This window comes from Xyrauchen texanus, chromosome 31 (genome assembly GCF_025860055.1).
Source record: "Xyrauchen texanus isolate HMW12.3.18 chromosome 31, RBS_HiC_50CHRs, whole genome shotgun sequence".
Taxonomy (NCBI): domain Eukaryota; kingdom Metazoa; phylum Chordata; class Actinopteri; order Cypriniformes; family Catostomidae; genus Xyrauchen; species Xyrauchen texanus.
In genome coordinates, this window is record NC_068306.1 from 30143025 (window position 1) to 30163248 (window position 20224).

Consider the following 20224-nt stretch of genomic DNA (forward strand, 5'->3'; position numbering starts at 1 on the left):
TCAAAAGAATTCAGAAAAACATTCTGAAGTGTGCAACCAGCGGACCCTTGCTATCCTTTGATCCCACGGGAGTTGGGAAGATATCATAATTTAAATGATGAATTTTTGTTGAGAAAGTTGCTCCTGGTTGTTAAATTGTACTTGTTGAACAAAATCAGCGTAAATTATTCAACAAAATTAGAGTAAATGATTTTTAATGTTGTTGTTACTTATACATATATTTGGGTCACATAATGTCCACAATTTCTAATTAAGTATGCACAGGAATGTATTCATACTACTACAATAATACTGCATATCTAAGAAGTACTTATCTAAAGAATGTACTTTATTAATGGCTGAAAAGTACATTCTTCATCAAGTGCAGTTCAAATGACAGTAAGCAAATTCAAACTTAAGAGACCAGATTTCAATCATGAATCATTTTTGACAAAAAAAAAAAAAATGTAGTTACTGCATTTGGCCTTTGTGGGATAATACTGATGTTCGGAACTGTGGATGCATAAAAAGCTGGATCAGGTGATGCATTCAGCACAGGTTTAAACATATAAACTAGATGTAACACCAAAATACTTAATGTCTGCAACAATTTTTTGATGATACAGCTTCAATACATTTCTGAAATACCTAAGGATGTGACATGACAGAGAACTGTTTTGTTAGGACCCGAAATGACTGACAGCATTAAAACGGAGATATGAAATACATATTGTTAGCAGGTAAGTCGTCAGAGTATATAAGTATTCCATGTGACCAAAGTCATTCAGCTTTAATGAAGGATAGTTCACTCAAAAATGAAAATTCTGTAATCATTGTTCTCACATGTTGTTCTAGACACAGATGTCTTACGTTTAACATAAAAGATGTCAGGCATAATGTTAAAATCGATATTTTTGGACGAATTATTCCTTTATAGGGATAGTTCACCAAAAATGAAAATTCTCTAATTATTTACTCACCCTCATGATATCACAGGTGCGTAGGACTTTCTATCTTCACCAGAAAACATTTGAAGAAAATTAGAAAAATATCTTGGCTCAGTAGGTCCTTAAAAAGCAAGTGGATGTTGATTTCACATTTGAAGATCGAAAATCTCAGTCAGCGTAAATGTCATACATACGACACCAGCTGTTACAGAAATATCTTCTAAAGTGACACGATCACTTTTGGTGCAGAAAAGATAAATATTAAGTACTTTTTCATGCTTCCTTTCTGCAACGGTATGCGTGTGTGACGTAATCGCATTAGCATTTGAAACACGCCAGAACTGAGGCATGTGCATCACAGCCAGATGAGCAGTGTTGGGGAAGCTACTAATTAATTTAAGTTTAATTAAATATATTACATTTATTTTATACATTTAATGAATAGTAACATTAAAACAGTTAATAATGGCCATAAAATAAAATACAACAGTATAAAATAAAAACAAAAAAGATCAGACGCCATTAAAAAATCTTTTTTAAACTATACTTCACACTTTTCTGTCCTGCTGTAGCCAGGTGTAGCCTACTTCCCTAAAGATCCTAGGGACTCAGGGCTTGTATCTCCCCTCACCTGGGTGGACATGCAAATTCCAGCTTTACCAGTCACATACAGAGGTTGCTCTACACATCTTTGTTCGCTTTGTTCAGGTAAAAAAAACAAATGGATTGATGGTCATCCTAGATTGTTGCATAATAATACATGCCATAAATTATTACTTTATTTATTTTACATGAAAATAATAGTTAACTAAATGCTAAGAAATGGAGAAATCAAATAGTTCTGCATCATAGTAATTATTATATTACTATATACTGTATATTTATAAATATTATAATAATAATTCACTCGCTGCTCCCAATAACGCACAGATGATGAGAAACGAAATAAACATATTTAGAACAGAAACAAAATCCCTCAAAAATCAATAATAACTTTTTGAATGATTTTATTTAAATAGTAAAGGTAAATATGCTGTTGTGTGATCTATTAAGAACAAAGTGTCTGAAACATTTTCATAGAAAAATAAAATGGTGTTCTTTTATAATTTTCAGATTTACCTGCCCCTGTACGTCTTGTAAACATAAACAAACTGTGCTTGCACGCTTTACATAACCATCAGACAATCTCTTCTTATCTCTAAACATCTTCTTTAGAAAAAGTGAACAATTTGTAACGCTAAACATTACAGTGATGAGCCAAACTAAAACTTTTAAGGCTTTGAGTGTGAAAAGGCTCACATTTTTAACTGGAAAGAGATTTTGGCATTGCAGCACACTGGTCCAATCCAAGAAGCCATGGATTTTAAGCAGAACATAATGACATTGTATGAGGGAAGCCATATGTTCTCCTCCATAGGCATTCACACAAATAGATAACAGAGAAACAGAGTAACAGTGATTATTTAGAAGTGAGGAACCATCTCTAAGGGATCTATTCATCAGTGGGTTTGGTCTGAGTGGTTGTCTCCAGGATAACACTGTCTATATTCTCTGAAGCCTCAGAGCTTTCTGCTGATGGGTTATTCTCCTGGGCGACACCTTCTTGTGTCTCTGTCTGTGCTATTAGTGTCGCCAAACCCCACCCCCTTTGCCTGTGAACCATCACCGTCGTAGATGATGTCCTCAGGGTTGGGTGCAGGTGGGCAGAACTCCTCATTGGGCAGGAGATGATGAAACACTGATTCAGCCTGGCAATAAACACACCATATTTGAATATTAGAGAAGTGAGAATGCAACGTTTTGGGCAGCACAGGCTGAAATGTTGTTGATCATATACAGTACTGTGTAACATTTTTGGCACTTGTGAAAAATGTTGCATTGTGAGGATGTCTACAAAAATAATGACATAGTTTTCATTTATCAGTTAACATCATACAAAGTCCAGTAAACATAAAAAAGCCAAATCAATATTCAGTGTGACCACCTTTGACTTTAAAATTGCACCAATTCTCCTAGGTATACCTGTACACAGTTTTTCTTGGTTGTTGGCAGAGAGGATGTTCCAAGCTTCTTGGAGAATTCGCCACAGTTCTTCTATCTATTTAGGCTGTCTCAATTTCTTCTGTCTCTATATGTAATCTCAGACTGGCATGATGTTCAGTGGGGGGCTTTATGAGGGCCATGACATCTGTTGCAGGGCTCCCTGTTCTTCTATTCTAATCTTTTCTATTTGCAAAAGAAATCTTTGGGAGTCTAATATTTATATTTCCTATTGAAACACTAAAGCTGAAGATATAAATAACCATCTTAAGACAAATGCTATTGTGAAACCTCTTATGTGCCTGAGATTTTTGCACAGTACTGTATGTGAAAATAAGTTCACAACTTCTGCAAACCTTAACTTAATTAACTAATATAGTGACAAAATATTTGGTCCTCACACAAAGCTTTCTTATGGCTTCAGAACTATCCCGTAGGAAGGAGGCGAGGCGCGGGGGGAGGCTGAAGTGGCTTTCTCTCATGACAAAAGAAAGCCGTGACCACAATGCTGCCATGGCTATTTTCTTGCACTGAGAACATAAACATTCATAAAAACGCTGCCTGCATGTAATCGCAAGGCAGCTTTTAGGACCGTCAGAGGTGGGGAGAAATCAAACGCATCCAGAAACTATACAGAGGCGGAAAGACGTCTTTAAAAAGACGCGTCCTGAAAAGGACTTTCAACGCCAGCTGTGCATTTGCTCTTTAAGAGAAACTAACCCTTTTAGAGAAATCAACTCTTTTAACTGCGCTGTCGAAGCGCCCAGGGGCAAACTGCACTGCCGTGCAGAGAAGGAGAAAGCCGCTGTAGTGTGCCGTAGATCCAACAGCAGGCAGCGTCAGAGGAACAGGAACGGTGTGTAACTCGCAGCTGACTGCATACACAACCATCGGCTCCGAAGAAAAATCCTGAATGAAACAGACGCATTCCTCTGCCTTTATACCCGTATGTCCGGGGGCGGAACATGCAAATACTGTCTGCCAACTTCTCATTGGCCTTTTTTCATAGATCAGAGGTATATTTGGTGCTCAAGAAAGACCCCTAGTGTCGCTTCTTCGACACAATGTCTCGTTCCCTCCATCAGGGAACGGAGGTTACATCCTTAACCTAGACGTTTACTGGACTATTGTATGATGTTAATAGATTAATGAAAATTATTATTTTCTAATGACTATTTATGTCATAATTTATTTAAGAAATCCTCACTTTGAAAGTATATATATATATATACTTTCAAAGTGAGGATTTCTTAAACAAAATATAAAAATTATATATATATATTCACTTCCTGGACAACATGGGCAGACAAAAAGTTCTGATTTTCAGTTATATTGTTATCTTTACAGAGGAGTTACTGATCAAAGTAACCACAATTAAAGATGAAAGCAGTTTATTAATGACAAATACATTTTATTATGAAATGTTTTACTTCTTTAATAAATTTAATAAAATTAATAAAAGTTATATTTTAGTATTTAGCTATTCCTTTTTAATTTTGAAAATCAATAAAATAACCACAATACAGCCCACAACAAGATACAAGAAAAATTTTCAAATCACGTTATTCATTTAAACCACACAATAAAGAATTTAAGGCATTACAGCATAATTTCTGTTAATGCATGATTTTCTGTAAAGCTGCTTTGAAACGATCTGTGTTGTGAAAAGCACTATACAAATAAAAATGACTTGACTTGATTGGTAGTGTCTGCCTCCCTCTGCTGGACTCACCAGTTTGATGGAGTGGTCACTGCCCAGGCTGGCATCAGGACCAGTGCACACATGAACATTACTCGGCAGACTGTAGCTGCTGCCATCCAGAGCTGACGTGTCCCTCATGTTGAAGTACCTCACCCACAGCACTGTTGGTTTGCTTCTCTCTTCTACACCTAAACACAAATCATTTAATTGTATTTCCAATTCTGTCTTTCAAAGTATGGACACAAGAACAGTTTGCATTTCAGATGTCTTACCCTTGACACTCTCTCAGACAATTCCAACAAATATTAAGTCAAATCCAACCCAAATCACATATTTGTAAGGTAATTATTCGGCCCACATGGAATCTGTGCTCTTTTTTTTCTTTACAGACTATGTGGGGAAAATACACAAACCTCTGCAAAAGAAGTTTAAAATGGTAAAATCTGCTGCAGCTTCTTTTGCATGGACAGATGCCAGTGGAACACCTAGAAATTTTCATTTGTGGTTAGAAGTTCTATCATTTTTCACATTTTAACACATTTGACATTTGTTGGAGCCTACCATTTTAGGTCAGACCCTCAGTAAGATTACAAGTGTTTGTATTTATATGCAAGTCAGGATTTCAGCACCAAAGACAGTGAAAAAACAACAGTAGTCTGATATCGGGTCAGCTGCAGCAAGTGTTGTCCAGTTTGTAACTAATTCTGGCTAAGAACTACCCTCTATAGACAGGAAACGACCATCGGACCGACATGTAAAGCAACCAACCACATTTGTTTGTTTCTTTACATAAAAACAGCTTTTTGGGGTCACTGGCTGGCCTGACCTGGGGAGAGACATTGGCCACAGGTGCTACATACAAACACTGACCTATCAGGTGTTTTAAATAGATCTTCTTTATTTTAAGTTATCACATTTGTAAGGAATATACAAGAAGCTACATTGTTCCTTAAAACCCAGTTAAATTGGTTAAATACAACAGCAACATGTGCCCCTCCAATAGCATGAGATTGGGGGCGAGCTATGTTTATTTGATCATAAAGTGAATCTGTGAATAATTTGTTTTAGATGGTTCACATACATGAACCATCTAAACAAAGTAATTCACTAACATTAATTGGACTTCCCAAAGCCACATTTAAGTGAATTGGTAAATCATTTGTTTTAACCAGCTCACTTAAATGAACCATCCCAACTTACCACTTCACATAAATGTAATGGCATTGGATAAGTTAAATAATTTTCCGTGGTAATCGACAGTGTCACAGAAAAGGAAACTAAGTCCCATTTCAAAGATCTACATTGATTTATCATGAGATCAGTCATTGTTAATATTTTATTAGTGGCTTCATGACATGGTTTAACTTATCTACTTTTCCTCTACTTTGATGACATCGCAGGCTAAATCGGCTCTATGGTCCTACAGAGGAGAGAGAAGGTTGAGCGTGTGTGTGTGTGTGTGTGTGTGTGTGTGGCACTGGTTCATTTAAAGCGTAAAGCTGTCAGTCTGTATCATTACCCTTTAAATACACAAGCCTCTGCTGCAAAAAGGTGGGAAAAGAAAGGCTAGAAAAGCACGAGAGAGAGAGAAGGTGTCAGTCTGAAATGTCAGAACGGTCATTACCCAAATGTCACACAATTATGACACGTGTTCCTTTTCCTGCCCGGAGTGGCCCAGTGATTTGCTTAATTTGGAAAGGGGGAGAGGTAGGGTGGCATCAATGTTTAACGCTGCTTCAAAAACACCCTTTCCTATGAATGCTGCTGGGTCACCGATACACACAATGCTGAAGCCTTTAACTGAACATCCACAACACCACATCATCTCTTCTGTTACAGACTGAAGAGCCTGAAAAAGAGCCATGCACATAAGATTGACAATATGTCAACTGATGGAAAAATATAACAAAGCAGAGGCTCAACTATCACAAAAGATACAAATAGTAATTGATCATCAAGGAAGCAATGCACCATATTAAGAACCAAGGGGATGTACACATTTGAACAGGATGATGTGTAAATTCAGTCATTATTTTTGAAGTTGAAATAACGAGGGCTGATAACATCAACAGAAGCAATTAACATTGATTAAAGGGATAGTTCACCCAAAAATTAACATTCTCTTATTTTCTCATCCTCATGCCTACCCAGATCCCATCCTAGAACACAATTAAATCTTTTTAGAAGAATATCTAAGCTCTGTTGGTCCTCACAATGCAAGTGAATAATTGGCAGAAATCTGAAGGTCCAAATATCACAAAAAGGCATCAAAAAATAATCCATACGACACAAGTGTATTAACCAATGTCTTCTGAATCAATCGAAAATATAACAAAAGCTTTCACTGAACATCTTGCCATTTCTCTCCAGGCACGATCATTGCACGAGCAAAACCGATTGGATTGCTTCAGAAGACATTGACTAAACAACTGGAGCCTTATGGATTACTTTAAGGCCTGTTCACACCATATCAGTGACGGTCTTTTAATAGCGAGTCTGTAAAAAAATTTAATTAAAAACTATTTCACCCCTGTATAGTAGGCAGCGCTGTTGCTGTTCTACAAATATTTGTACCAGTCTCCTGTCTGCATTTTCAGCTGTTAGAGATTGAATGCTGTTAAAGCATTTATTTACCTAATTTAGCATAACTGGTTCATTATGTTCTTTCCATAGTGTTGATGCATTTTGAAGAGTATTTAATCTGTGTTTTTTATGCAAGTGAGATGAGTAAAGAGCGCTGCTGAATATTTACACACTGCACAGCTATCACGTACCAGCTGGCTACAGTTACATAATGTAACAAAAGGTACAGTGATATAAATACACACGGAATAATGTACGTTAAGAATAACAAGTACATTTACATTTATACATTTGGCAGACGCTTTTATCCAAAGCGACTTACAGTGCACTTATTACAGGGACAATCCCCCTGGAGCAACCTGGAGTTAAGTGTCTTGCTCAAGGACACAATGGTGGTGTCTGTGGGGATTGAACCAGCAACCTTCTGATTACCAGTTATGTGCTTTAGCCCACTACACCACTCCACACAGAGTGTACCTAATATAGGTAGGCCTATATTATAAAATATGATGCATAATATAAAAAATTATATATAAGAAAGCACTGCCTCACGGTCTTTATTTAAATTATTGCAATACTTTGTTATATTATCCTTGCAATTAAAAAAGCAGTGTGGTTCTGCAATTTGTTTGTTTAAAGTAAAATATTGCATGTAATGAGTTTATGGGATTTTACTACAAGTGCAAATGAATTGCTGGCACTCGCTGCTATTAATAATGCCATGAGAATATAACAGGCACAGTGATATACTTATTAAATAATGAACATTAAGACAAAAAAACATAAGCAGACTTTCAAAAAGAGACCTGATTTATGTTTCCAGTACAAAGAGTGCATCGCTCATGAACTGCAACTATGTATTTTTAAGTATATAACTTTGAGGGGTACCAGCTGCATGTCAAATTGGCAACCAACGAGCTGGATTGAACAGCTGCAACGACTCTGGAAAAATTAAAAAAGCACTTCTCATTGGTCAGTTAGTTTTCATCACAGTCGGATGAAATAAATGTAAGAATCGGAAAATTTGGATTGTTGGCAGACCCCCCATAAGAAAAAAAAAAAAGAATTTGGGGGGGGTCCCAAATTATTTTTATTTTAATAAAGATAATAATGGCAAGTACGATTTAATGAAAATGTAAACGCTACTACATCACAAGACCCCCCAACAACTTTGAGAGGTGGGGACCCCCCATAAGCCTGGAATTAATTCGAGCACTGCACTCAGCACTGCTCACATACTCTGGTCTGGAATCCCACAAACACTGACAAGCAGTGTGTGGCAGCGGGGTGTGGTCAAGTGCCAGTCCGGAGAGAGGGAAGTGGTAAGGGCACTTACACCTGAGCTAAATTATGTCTAACACCTGTCTCTAATTCCAGTGAGCATGGGGAGAGCAGATAAAAGACCCATGCCACCAACACTTGAGAGAGAGAGTCTGGGAGTGAACTGATTGCTATAAATAAAAAGCTGTGTAAAATTGTAATAAAAGATTTACTCGCCTTCGTGTCCTCCTTAACTAGAGACCGTTACACTGGTGCCGAAATCCGGGATTTCCAAGTACGCCCCATGGAGTCCTCCCAGCTGGCCGAGATCCTCCAGTCCCTTGCCGGGATGCATCAGACACACCAACAGTCCCAGATTGAGCTGCGCCAAGACCAGGACCGACCAGGAAATCCTGCGGGCTCAAGCAGAGGACCAGCACGCGATCCGGAGCCTCCTTGGCCAAGAGAGAACCCCGTCCGCGACTCCCGACATCCGGACCCAGCTGCCCCCCCACGCTTCTGAAAATGGGGGCGGAAGATGAGGCGGAGGCCTTCATCGACCTCTTTGAGAGAACGGCGGAGATCTGGGGCTGGCCGTGTGAACAATGGGCGGCCAGGCTCCTTCCATTACTGTCCGGGAAAGCCCAGCTTGCTGCCCAACAGTTGCCGGCAGCTAATCTCCTGGCCTATGCGGACCTGAAAAAGGCTATCCTGCAGCTGATGGGTCGCAGGTTGGAACAGTATCACCAGCTGTTTCGGTCCTTGAAGTTGGGGGAAGTGATCGACCAGGTGGTACTGGAGCAGCTGATTCATGGTCTGCCGAAGGGAACAGCGGAATGGATCCAGTGCCACCGCCCGGCGTTGCTGGAGGAAGCTGTCCAGCTTGCAGAGGACCATTTGGTGGTGTACCCGAGGGCGGAAGAGCCCTCTCTCTCTCTCCCCTCCTCCCTCTCACTCTGCTTTCTCCCCAGAGCCTGTTCCTGCCCCGCGGAGGCAAGGAGCTCCGCCAACACGTCCAGTTCCCATGCAAGGTGGTGGACACACCCCTCTCCTCTACAGTGCCCGCTGCCCTCCCCCTCAGGTGGAAGTGTCCCCTGACACAGGTGCGGGCGTAGCGTTTGGGCCGACCTGTTGGGGTTGTGGGGATCCGGGCCACTCCCGGGATAATTGCCCCGTGATGGAGCTGGGGACTGTGGTCCGGGTCCCTGACACCCCGCAGGCTGCCCCCGATCAAGCTGGAGCGTACTGGATACCGGTAGGGATCAAGGGGGGTACTCACCAAGCATTGATGGACACGGGTTGTAATCAAACCACGATCCACCAATGCTTGGTTCAACCCGGGGAACAAAGCATAGAGTGGAGGCTGCGGTTAGTTCCCGCCTCACCCATCCGCTGATTTTGGGGACTAATTGGCCTGATTTTACAAATGTATTGAAGGGAATGTGTGCGGATGGGTCCTGCGTGAAAGCGATGAGGTGTGATACGTGCAATGCTCTGACGGGGGAGGCGGAACCGGGACTGTCTTCGTCGGCTCCACGTCATGATGACGTGAGGGGGGGAGAGGCTGCAGCAAATCCAGAAGGGGATTTTCCTCTGGAGCAGTCGAGAGACGAAACCCTCAGGCACGCCTTTGACCAAGTGAGAGTGATTGATGGTCAGCAACTCTTCCCGAATGTCGCACTTTCATATCCCTATTTTACAATCATAAACGAGCGGTTGTATAGAGTGACAGTAGGTGAAATTCTTGTGTGCAGTTCTGTCATGACTGCTATGTTGCTCGGAACTGCACACAAGAATTTCACCTACTGTTGCACTTGTGTACATGGTAGTGTGACAATAAAGTGATTTGATTTGATTTGACGCAGGACACCCAAACAAAGGAAGATACAACCCAGCTCTTAATACCGCGGAGCCGCCGGGAAATAGTTTTCCCGGCGGCTCATTATAATCCGATGGCAGGTCACCTAGGGGAAAGAAAGACACTGAACTGCTTAATAGTCCGTTTTTATTGGCCGGGCATTGGCGGCGATGTCCGCAGGTGGTGTGCGGAGTGCCGTGAATGCCAGCTGGTAAATCCACCGGCCACCCCAAAAGTGCCATTGCGCCCCCTCCCGCTGATCGAGGTCCCCTTCAAGAGAATTGGCATGGACCTTGTCGGGCCATTAGAGCGGTCAACATGCGGGCATCGCTTTGTATTAGTCCTAGTGGATTATGCAGCGATACCCGGAAGCAGTGCCTCTGAGCAACATCTCAGCATGTAGTGTTGCAGAGGCACTCTTCAAAATAATCTCCCGGGTGGAGATTCCGAAAGAAATCCTCACCGACCAGGGCACAACCTTTATGTCACATACACTCCGTGAGCTTTATGAATTATTGGGTATTAAATCCATTCACACCAGCGTTTACCATCCGCAGACAGATGGCCTGGTGGAGCGATTTAATAAAACCCTTAAGAACATGATTCGGAAGTTCGTGCATGATGATGCTAGAAATTGGGATAAATGGCTCGACCCCCCGTTATTCGCAGTACGAGAGGTCCTGCAAGCCTCTACCGGCTTCTCCCTGTTCGAACTGCTGTATGGGCGGCGGCCGCGCGGGTTGCTTGACGTCATCCGCGAAGCTTTGGAGGATGGACCTTCACATAGCAAAAATTTAATTCAGTACGTTCTTGATCTCCGAGCAAAACTCCACACACTAGGGCAACTAACACAGGAGAATTTGCTCCAGGCTCAAGAACGACAGCGCCGACTGTATGACAGGGGTACTCAGCTAAGGGAATTTGCACCGGGAGATAAGGTACTCGTACTCCTCCCAACATCGAGCTCCAAATTACTTGCCAAGTGGCAAGGGCCCTTTAAGGTCAAACGACAAGTCGGGGAACTCGATTATGAGGTAAAGCGAAATGATAGAGGGGGCACACGTCAAATATATCACTTCAACCTCCTGAAATTATAGAGGGAGGCGTGCGTCCCTGTGACGTTGGCTACGGTAGTTCTGGAGAGGGCGGAGCTCGGGCTGGAGGTAAACACAAAGCCTATTCATAACACTCCGGTCACTTGTGGGGACCACCTCTCACCGTATCAGCTCGCAGGGGTTGCAAAGTTGCAACTAGAATTTGCGGACGTGTTCTCCCCTCTACCGGGTCGTACGAACCTCATCCAGCACCACATCGAGACCGAACCGGGAGTGGTGGTATGTAGCCGTCCCTATCGCTTGCACGAACACAAAAAGAAAATAGTTCGGGGGGAATTAGATGCAATGCTCGATATGGGGGTGATAGAGGAATCCCACAGCGATTGGTCCAGCCCGGTTGTTCTAGTGCCTAAGAGCGACGGGTCGGTACGGTTCTGTGTGGATTACACTCCAATGAGATTACTATAAATAAAAAGTTGTGTAAAATTGTAATAAAAGATTTACCTTGAGAGGAGCTACTCGCCTTCGTGTCCTCTTTAACTACAGACAGTTACACAGTGATACAAATTAACAGCAGAAGTCAACTTATACAAAAGTGATTCAAACACTAAAACATCCCAGTGCTGTTATTCAAAATATCACAATCTAGCAACAGCTATAGACACAAAACACCAGTTCATCTAGTCAATGTGCTTATCACTGCACAGCACCCATAAAACATATTATTATTTACGTGTCAGGGACAATTTTAATAAATATATCTTAATTTATTTATTTATATAACACTTAATAAATCTTTAATAAAACTTTTTTTAAAGAAAATGTGTGTCCTTAAATTGTAACTACACAACAACTGTTACTTAAAAGCAATACAATACTCATAATATACTTAGCATTTTTATTCATGCATATATGTTTAAGTCTAACAAATACCATGAAGTATCATTGAAAGTATACAAGTGTTTGTGCTGACAGCCAGAGAACACAGTGTCTTTCTTTCGGTCAAACACATGCACACACATGCTCCCAGATGTGACAAATGTCAGATTAGCATACAGCAGCACTCCTGATGGGAACTAACACATGCCTACAGCTGCACACCTCCCAAATCACAACCACCCCCTAACACACTGGCACACTGCCTCAACACACACGCGCACAAACACACATTAAACCAACATTTATCCTTACAATAGATAAAAGGATGATCTGCTTATAACATCTTAGATTAAAGGAATATCCTGGGTTCAACACAAGTTGAGCTCAATTGACAACATTTGTGGCATAATGTCGATAACCACAAAAATGAAATTTCAACTCGTCTCTCCTTTTCTTTAAAAAAACAAAATGAAAAAAAAAAAAATCGAGGTTAGTGAGGCACTTACAATGGAAGTGACTGGGGACAATTTTTGGAGGGTTTAAAAGGCAGAAATGTGAAGCTGATAATTTTATAAAAGCACTTAGTTATTCTGTTAAAACTATTATTAATATTAATACTATTAATTACTATTAATATCTTCTGTTAAAAGTTTCATTTGAGCTGTAAAATTGTTTAAATCATACTTTTTCAGTAATTTTAGGGTTTTAAGAATGATTTCATTATGTTGTCATAGCAACAAAGTTGTCAAATTAAATATAACTTTACACAGAAAAGTTTAGTAAGCAAATTTATCACTCTAGAATTATTTTAACAAGCATATTGTTTACATATTGTGGCTATATTTTTGAACCAGTGAGTATTTTAAAGTTTACGGATTGGCCTAGGGCTGGGTATTGATACAGATTTCCTGATTCAATTCTGTTTCAGAAGCTCTCGATTCGATTCGATAGTGATTCAAATGAGATTTCAGTAATAATGTCCCTTTTGCTTACATATGAAAGAAATGCTCTCCCAGCTAATACTGTTAATTATACTAGGAACCTTTTAACTAAGTACATTACAAATATATTAATTGACTAATTATATTTTATTAGTTTTTCATAATTTGTCATTTTTTTTAAAACATTCAAATGAACAAACCAATGTATTCAACCAAGAAAATATTAAAATATTGCATACATACTTTTTGTAACATTTATTGTTTAATTGCATACTGTGACTATTTACAAGTATTTATATTGATTTTTTTGAATGGATAATAAAAACCGGAACTGACTCTTTAAGAAACCTGGCTGTTCTGCAAACTAGAGCATGTTAACAAAACTTGAACGGTTTTACCTCATCCATGCTATGCATGATTAGAATTAAGTATTTCTATTTTTGTTGTTTTTGATAAACAACTGACTGTAAAGCACAGAAAGAGTACTAAAAGCTAAAAACATTATTCAGTGATAAATGGGTTGCGTGTATCTCATCTTTGGATCAACTTTTACTCTCGACATGCAGTGAAAGGATCTCACTGTTGAATACTCCACCCCAATGCTGTATAATAACAGGTGAGTGAAATCTAAACATTTACCAGCCAGATGGCAAATATACATTTTAGTTGCATTGTGCAAAGTATGGTTGCAATGTGAGTGATTTCCCTTTAATTGTAGTAGATGGTTTCACATAGTGTAAAAGATCGATTTTGGGATTTAAGAATTGATATCGAGATTGTGATGCATAGGAAATAGGAAATTAGTATTTTTACCCACCCCTAGATTGGCCCCATTCACTTCCACTGTTACCCAGATTTAGCTATTTTTAAAGAAATGGAGGGACAAATCGAAATTTTTGTGATAATCAACAGTATGCCACAAATGCTGTCGATTGAGCTTAAATTGTATTAAATCCTGAATGAAGACAAAGCAAGTGACCCGTTTAAAACTCACTTCCACAATGGCATTGTAAGGTGGTTGCTTACTGGTTGCCCACCCCAAGACTCTTTGATATACTGGTCCCTTGGCATAGCTTTTATATTTCACAGAAAAAAGTCATATGGGTTTGAAACAACATGAGTGCGAGTAAATGATAATTTACTATAAATTTCCATTTTTGTTAAAACTCAAACTTTTGTTTGACAACAAAATTGTAGCACTAATTGCAGTGGATTGGTCCAATTTAGCTCCACCCAGATAAAAAAAAAAAAAAATCTTCCACACCCATGGAAGATTTTAACTACCCCCCAATCTTCCCAGGTGACATTGTCTCTCTGACCTGTTCTGGCCCAGTGCTCTTCTTATCTAGCGATTCATCCTCCAGACCTCTGCCAGTATTTGTTCTGACATTTTAATTAAAATACTACTAGCTCATTCCTGTGATAAAAAGGCTGAGTGTCGCCCAGCGGGGCTTCGACTCCCACACCTTCTGTGGTGCCGACAACGCACCTGAGAAAACATGCTTACACACACTTATACTGTACACTCACACAAAGACAGATATGTTCATATGCGCACATCATTTTAACATTTCAATTTTTTGGCCCCACAAAAGTACATACTTTTCTACAAAATCAATATGAAAAAAATATAAAACCTTATAGATGACACTTTCCACAACTAGGGTCCAATTTGATGTCCCATTACATGTTTAAATGTAGATGCACAAATCCCTTGTTTTTTGCTGTAGGAAATTTAAGGTGTGTTTGATAAACCTAGCCTATGATGAAGAGTAGATACTTTGAAACACCGGGAAGACCAGCAGAGAAAGTATGTGTGAGATAGGAGAGTGGCAGAAGAAGGTAAAGATAAAAAAGAAATTTCAGGTGTGGAGAGATGATGGCTGATAAAGACAGATTGAGTTTGTTAGATGGAGTGAGGCCGGCTGGGGATGCCATGGCCCTGATGACCTTTATCTTCCTGCCACGAAACAACACAAATCACCTTCCCATCACATGTATCTAGAGTCAAGACACTATTATTACATAAACTCTGCTAAATTGGCATTAATAAATACATTTTAGGAATTGACATGAAGGTAAGAGCCAGAAATGGGGAAGCTACTTTGAAACAGTGGCTTACCAAGCTGCAAGCAACTAATAATTTAAAGTTAAAACTACATTCAAGCTACACCTTTAAAATATACTACAAGTTTCAGACAAAAAGTAGCTCACTACATTGAAGCTATTTAAGGAGAATATTTTACAATGTCAGATTATTTAATTAATTTAAAAAATGATCACTTTTTTGTCATAAAAAAATAAGGATCTCAATTAATAACTAAAAATGTTTTATTGTATAAACAATTTATTTGGGTTATCCTCAGGAAACAGTGCCATTTGTGCCTGTGACTAGTCAATATAATTCAATTAAAATTATAATATAATTTAAATCACGATTAAAACATTGCTGATATAATTAACACAATACTGAACTTAGTAGTCACTTATAGTCAGCATTTGTCAGTATTGACAGTATTTTAGTGTGTAATGCATAATACAATAAAACAATACAAAATTGTAATGTTTTTTTATTTATCTGTATATCAGCCAATCTGCATGCCCCTATTAATCACCATTACATTTTAATGGGATTATTAAAAAATGAATTAATACATAAAAATGTACTTAAATATTATGCATTTACTATATAGTGGTTTTCTAAAATGCTTTATGCATTTTAATTTTTATTTGTCCCTGCACTTTCTATTCAATCCTGTGGTGTGACTAGTGCAATTAAAAAAATAAATAATGGCTTGATCTTTCTGACATCAAATTTATTTGTAAAAAAATGTGTACATCCCTAAACCAAGACCAAAATTTCTAACACTAGCTCCTCCTAGAGCTTTCCATCTACATCCACCAAACTCAGCATAGACCTCAGACTTTCTGGAATAGTATGCTATAACTTTTCTAACTGATCTAACTTACGTTTGTCACACAGCTGAAAAAAGAAAAAAAAAAAATCCCATAGACTTGCATCGATGGAATGTTCAAATGGGCCAACTGAATGCTTGTTAATTAAAATCAAATAAATAAAATGTTAAAAATTTTCATTTTAAATGTAAACAAATCCACTTAAGGCCTTTAATCAAAAGTTGTGTCCCAAATGGCACAATATACACTATGCACTTACAAAATATGCAAATTATACAAATTCATTTTGTTACTACACAAAATCATTTGCCGTTTAACAGATGATGGAAGTGACATTTCAAGCGCATGTGATGTGTTGCCGCTAGCTTTAGTGTATTAGCTGACCTCAGTTTAACACTTGTATCTTAAACAATGTACATATTCACACAGCGTGTTGTGATGGTCAAGTCAAGTCAAATTTATTTGTATAGTGCTTTTCACAACAGACATTTTTTCATAGCAGCTGTACCTTAAATTAAGCTTGAAGAGAAAATGAAGGAATATAATGCCTATATTAGTTATTTATATTTAAAATTATTAGTGGTTAAAATTTGTGGTAAAAAGTGTTGTGGGTCAATAATTAAACAAAATGATTTTATATTAAATATAAGTTTTAGTGTTAAAGTCCTTGAAGTCATTCCGAATTAACTGCATTGTCCTTTGATTTTGGCCCATGAAGGCTTTTGTTAGTGGTTAATTAATTTTCTATGTAGTTTAATAGAGTGTTATCCCTCCTTTGACCAAGTTGATAAAGGTATCATTCAGTGAGGAGCATCACAGTCCGGCTGGAAGCTTATGGCAGGTAATTTTGGTGAACTCCATCCTGAGCCCATGCTTCAGGCAGTGGCTCATGAAAAATCCCATGTCTTTGAGTTTGCATCAATTTATCCTCTGTGAAGTCTGTTTTAGTAGACTGAAGTGAAGTCTGGCTGGCACATGCTGCAGCTGGTCATCATTATTCAGCAACACAGTGGGAATCAGACATCAGGAAGGACCGGAGATGGATCTGGCAGGCTCTGGTAACCTCAGGATATAATCCAGAGGTATAGACAGGGAAAGAAATAGAATAAAATTAGCGTAGATGCCATTCAATTTAAAACATGTTTAAAGAATAAGAGAAGTGCTTTCAGTTCTGGCAGACCTATAACTAAAGCAGCAAAACTATTTATTGAGGGATAAATTAAGTGTATGCCTGACTGAATATATAAGTGTTTAGTCTAGATTTAAACTGAGAGAGTCTGTCTGAGTTCCAAACACTGCTAGGAAGACTATTCCATAGTTTAGGAGCCAAATATGAAAATGACCTCCCTCCTTTTGTGGATTTTAATATTCTCTCTATTGTTAACAGGCCAGAGCCCAGATGGATTATAGCGTGACAGAAAGTTACTTAAGTACTTTGGAGCAAGACCATTCAAAGCTTTGTAAGTAATTAAAAGAATTTTAAAATGAATATTTGGCAAGTTTCGAAGAAATATAAAGTTGTATATCGTCAGCATACAGTGAAAAGTAATTAAATTTCTCCCAGGTGGAGCATATATAGGAAGAAAAGTAGAGGCCCTGAAACTGATACATGTGGCACTCCATACTAAACTTTATTTTGATTTGAAAGTGCCTCATTTACAGAGACAAAGTTGTAGCAATTAGAGAGATAGGACCTAAACCAAGCTAATGCCTGTCCACAAATTCCAATATAATTCTCAAGCCTATCCAAGAGAATGTCATAATCTTTGGTGTCGAAGATCTAAAATCTCTAGAAAAGAAATGCAGCTGCTATCAGATGATAAGAGCAAGTCATTTTTAACTCTGATAAGTGCATGATGGGGCATAAATCTTGACTAAAATTCTTTATTTACACCATTTCTCTGTAAAAATTAACAGTTGGGAGGACATTACATTTTCTAGTATATTCGACACAAATGGGAGATTTGAAATCAGTCTATAATTAGCAAATCCTCTTGGATCAAGCTGGGTTCTTGATGAGTGGTTTGATAACCGATAGTTTAAAGTTTCTTGGGACATGCCCTAAGGATAATGAGTTAATAATAAAAGGTTCTGAGATTACAGGTAACACCTCATTTAGATGTTTATTTGGTATTGGATCTAACATACATGTTGATTTTGATGTTTTGATAATTTTTGTTAGCTCTTCCTGACCTATAACAGAGAATGATTGAAGTTGCTCATAGGGAATAATTTTAGTCTTCTTTTGTTTCTCAATTGAGTCACCAATAACAAAGGCACTTTCAATGTGATTCTCAGTGGGTGCATGACTGAGTGGGGAGAATCGATTGGAAATCCTAACAGCAATGGGAGAGTGGTGTCGCTTTGCCCTAGTATGCTGCCGAGATGTCAACCAGACACCCTGCTACAGGGGCCAGAACCAAAGTGTGAGTGCTGCTTGCTGTAATACCCACATCCGAAACAGTGTCTTCCGGCTTCTCTTTCTCACTGATCTCCTCTAGCACTACCATTCTAAAATGGCATTCCACTCTTATGATCTGAAGGTAACGGGTCATGTGTGACAGGTTGTGCTCAAACTCACTATGAAGGAGGCAAGCAGACCCTGACAGAGCATAATGGGGATCAATGGAAACAGCACCTGGCCCCTGCCTGCCGCACAACCATCGATATCAATCACTGTTATCGCCAATAACGTCCCCATGCAAGCCCTTTGGTGAATGTCACAGCAATACCAGATCTTTCTTCTTTAAAGAGATGATCTCTCTCTGCCACCAGTGGCAAGGTTAGTTAAGTACTGTTAGCAGGACGGATAGAGGATCTAGTGTGTGTGATCAAAGGTAAATGCACAGAGGAACTGAAGAATGGTTTTAATGATTTTAGATGATGGGGAATTTTAATAGAAAGTGAAGGAGATGGGCCAGATCTTACCTTCTTCAGGTTCTTGTCCAGGACTGCTGGGAATATGGAATAATTGAGATATAACTGGAGCAAGATCTTCCTGGGTGGAACCAAAGGATGAACAAGTCAAGTGGACCAAATCTGTGGATAGAGACCATGACAGAATGTTTAAGACATAAAAAAGTCTTATTCTCCAGTACATATTCTCCAGTTTTGTATTTTTCCCCATTAAGTCCACATATATTATTATTCAAGGGTTATTGTACAAAAATATAGCTTTAGATGTTCATAACATTTTTACGATTAGTCAATTGCACCATCCAGCAGTATGATATGTCCAAATAATGACTGCACACCCAGGGATATTTCTCCGGTAATCAGGGTATTGCAAGTCGTCTTTCCTATTTAATGTATCACTCTGTGATCTCAACAAGCTAATACAATTATTTTAACTCAAATCAAAGTTTTAGGTTCCTTTATTTATTTGGAAAGTAGTCTTTGTATTCAGTTGAATAATGAGTAGTCAGATGGTCTTTTTGCAATCTTAACACCAAAAGAACTACTGTACAAGCAGAAGGATGATTTCAGCTGTTTCTCGAGACTCTGGGGTCTCTTCCTTCTTAAAATATTTTCAACTTAATTTATGTCCATGTAATCATTTATTTGGTAAGTAGCTAGTAGGCCTGGTAGTTGATATTTTATCCATATACAGATGTAAATGATATATGTTATGATTGGCTAACCTATTTGCATGTGAAACAAGTAACATCGGCCTTTTCAAGTTGCTGACTACTAAGGTATTGATGTGTTAAAAGCGAACCAGGTAACACTAGCTATCATAAAATGCCATATCAAACATATTTTTTAAAGTACCTACCAACCTCTAACTGTTTTACATAATGATATTTTGCCATTTTTTACTGTACGCCATGGTGCTCAAATAAGAGACGTCAGAGCTTTAGTATAATTCAGAGTTTCATAGATATTTCCCAGACAGTTTTTTTCAAGTTGGAAACTCTTATTTACAGTTATTTTAACATGACGTGAACAGCCCACTAGTCTTCATAGTAAATAAACTTCTTCTATTTCAAAAGAATCCTGAGCAGCGTGTGCCCATCGCTGATGGTCATGTAGTGTGCACACTTCTTTGATTCGCTCAGACTACA

General features: G+C 38.7%; 1 pseudogene; it reads right to left on the minus strand.

Annotated features, from left to right (window-relative positions):
* Nucleotides 1–2418: 2418 nt before the first annotated feature.
* The window catches only part of LOC127624917 (rab proteins geranylgeranyltransferase component A 2-like), a 119149-nt pseudogene continuing 101343 nt past the window's right edge, over nt 2419–20224 (minus strand).